Source organism: Clytia hemisphaerica, unplaced genomic scaffold (assembly GCF_902728285.1).
Source record: "Clytia hemisphaerica strain Z4C2 unplaced genomic scaffold, Clytia hemisphaerica genome assembly, whole genome shotgun sequence".
Taxonomy (NCBI): Eukaryota; Metazoa; Cnidaria; class Hydrozoa; order Leptothecata; family Clytiidae; genus Clytia; species Clytia hemisphaerica.
In genome coordinates, this window is record NW_027104121.1 from 87,130 (window position 1) to 90,473 (window position 3,344).

General features: G+C 35.5%; 1 pseudogene; it reads left to right on the top strand.

Moving 5' to 3' along the window:
• The first annotated feature begins 3,235 nt into the window (after window positions 1-3,235).
• On the top strand, window positions 3,236-3,344 carry LOC136813527 (5S ribosomal RNA; annotated as a pseudogene).

A 3,344-nucleotide genomic window follows, 5' to 3' on the forward strand; every position in this document is an offset into this window, starting at 1 on the left:
CCATGTTATGCTTTTTTTTAAGTCTCGATATGTGCTTACAAACGTCATGCTGAAAAAAAACATGTTAAATTCTAAAGTCTATTTTTAAAAAATTGGCATTTTTGGACCTACCTGGAGGTCCTATAAATTAACTTTTGTTCGTTCGTCCGTTCGTCTGTTACCAACTTTTCTCAGGATTGAATCATAGGAATTATTTGATTTTTGGTACAAAGGTGTAAAATGGTGGTGGGCAAAATGTGACGGAGCCTGATTTTCAAAAATAAATTTTTTTGGGCAAATTTCAGCCAAAAAACGGATAAAAAAAGGGTTTTTTGGACTGTGAAAAATTGTATCATTAATTTTTTCTGATTTTTTGCATGAAAGTAGGGTATTATCATGGTTAAAAGATGGCTGAAGCAGATTTTCGCAAAAGGATTTTTTACGCTCAAAAAACGCATTTTTATCTATAAGAATCACTATTTATAAGCATAGATTAATGTTCTAAACAAAATTACTCCATTTTTGACATTATATAATGTTTTTTTTCTCATGATGTCCGAAAGGGATAGAATGATTGTGTTCAGGCATGAAATTTTGGTTGCTAAACTTGTTTTTATAAGAAAATAGGCCAAATTTGATCTTTCTTTATAAGCACATTTCCGATTACTTAATTATTAGCTTTTCTCGAGATTGGTTCAATCATTTTTTCTGATTTTTTGCTCAAAAATGCAGAACAATGAAGTCTTGAATGTGACGGAGCCCGATTTTCGAAAACAAATTTTTTTGGCTTTAAACGTGTTTTTAATAAGAAAATAAGCAATAAATCTTATTTATAAGCACATTTACCCAAGTACTTAGTCGTAAGCTTTTTTCAAGATGGGCTCATCAATTTTTGTTAAACCTACGGGAAAAAGAAAATCAAGCAGGTCTTTGTCCATAAGAATCACTATTTATAAGCATAGGTCAATGTTCTTCTAAAAATGAGGTAGATGTTTTTTTTGCCGATAAAGTCGCATTTTAACAGAATATCTTGGCTGAGGTTTGATTTCTGGGTTGCTAATAATGTTCTTTCACAAGAAGTTGGGCCAAAGTTAACGTTTTTATAAGCACATCCATCATAAATTTTATTACTTTTTAATGTGTAAAACTGTTTTTCATTGAATTTTCAATGTTCTCTAGAATAACCAGGTAGGTCCATAAAAGTATCACTTGTTATTATTTATTTATTCTGAATTACATGAAAATAAATATGGAAGTATTCAACGTGAAATTAACACGAATTTTATTTGCTTTTTCAAGGACACCACGGCTGGTTTTGATTGAGGGGCCTCGCAACTTGTTACATGCCTTACATTCGCTCTTGAGTAAAAAAAGAATACTGTAAGAGAATTAACGAAGTGTACATAGAAAACTCCCCCAAAAGTTTTGGCTTAACCAACTATCAGCTTTTGAAACCGAACCTTTAGTGCCTCGTTATAGACGAACCTCAAATATGGACAACAGAAATGTCGACCTGCTTAAAATATTAATGAAAGGATCTTGCACGCAGAATCGTACATAAGTCGCAAACTTTTCACCCATAGCACCACAGAAACCAGGGATAGGGATTTGTGCTATACTACCTGGGTTTTGTAGACGTCTGCGATTCAGACTAAAGCGAATTTGGGATTTGTCCTTTTTTATTATTATCACTTATCATAAAAAACAGGTAATTGCAAATGAAAACTTTCAACCGATAACGTTATATGAGGCTTAATAAGTTCCACAACAAAAGCAAAGTGTTCATCACTTTTCCCTGTCCGGGGCTGCGTGGCTAGAGGATATAGATAGAAGATCAAGTACATTTTGACATGTACTTTTGTTTTATCCATATTCGCTTTTATGAAACCCTCATGATACGGCAGCTAGAAGTTATCATCATCTAGGGGGTTTCAAGGGTCTCCAGTTCTTCCCCAATTTTCGTAAAACCGTCTTAACAAAACTAAAAATCTGGAACCGAGAATTTCTTTGAAAATCATATGCTTTTGTAGAAAATTTCGGAAATTTGGACAAATTTATCTAAATTCCGATCAATTTTTAGCTCAAGTTCGCTTTTTCGAACGAAGAATGCTGAAATCTCCGGCAGTGGGCCTAGATTTTGAAATTCCGTAAATTTGTTCGTCACATTCTGAAATTACGAAAGAAAAAAGGATTGATAATTCAGTTCCTTCGTCAACCATGAACCCCGATCTTCATTGGGCAATTTCGTTTTAAATCCATCCCAGGGAGTAGGAGGTTTTTCCCGAGAAATATTTCCAGATGGTCAAATTCATTGATTTTCCGAGGGTTTATTTTCTTGCCATTTTTAATGGCATGTCCAAAAGGACATAAGCTATGAGCGGAAAATTGGGGTCTTATCCATTGAGTTTCAAGCCTGAAGAGACAAATCTTTAACCCTTCTCAGGCAAGAAAAATCGAACCCTTATTTCCCTTAACAAACACACATATAAAATACTAACGTCTGAAAAACTTTTTTTTTTAATTTAAGAATTCCAGTTTGGGCTAGAATGGTATAAACATAACTCGTTCGACTTGACTATTGTATCATAGGAATATTAACCTCTCAAGGGCCAAATAAAGAAATTTTGTGAATTTTACGAGCCTTACGGGGACTAATTTTACGAATTTTGACCAAATTTCGTCCTATTCAGGGCTAAAAAGTTGAAATTTTCCTATTTTTCCGACCCTTAGCGGGACTGAAATTTGATTTTCTGATTTTTCCGACCCTTCAGTGGGACTTTAGCAATCCAAAAATGGTACCCTTAAGGGCGGCACATACCATACCCTCCATTTGCCTAAGTACCCCCCCCCCGGAAAATTAGTTTTCTTGATTTCCGAGGTAATAATTTGGTCAGATTTCTAAAACAATAATGAGTAAAAACATGAATGTAAAACGAATCTTCATGGTGTAAGACAACCTTAAGAGAAAGCCCCGGGGGGGGGGGTAGTCAAGCAAATTGATAGACGGGTATGTGCGGCGGCTAAGGGTGTGTTTTTCAAAATAGAAGAAATGCACAAGGGTGGACTTTTTGATAAATGCAATTTAAGGGTGGAAATTTTAGTAAATCCAGGAAAAACCAAGAATTTTTGTCCAGAAAGTCCGATTATTTTTGCTCTAAAAGGGTGGAAAATCTGAGGAAAATGCACTGTAAGGGTATGAATTTAACTATTTTTTTGCTGAGCAAGGGAGAAAGACCCTGAGAAAGCCCTATGAGTCACGCAGGTCCATACCACGATGAAAACACCCGATCTCGGAAGTTAAGCATCGCCGGGCCGGGATAGTACTTGGATGGGGGACCGCCTGGGAACTCCCAGTGACCTGCCTT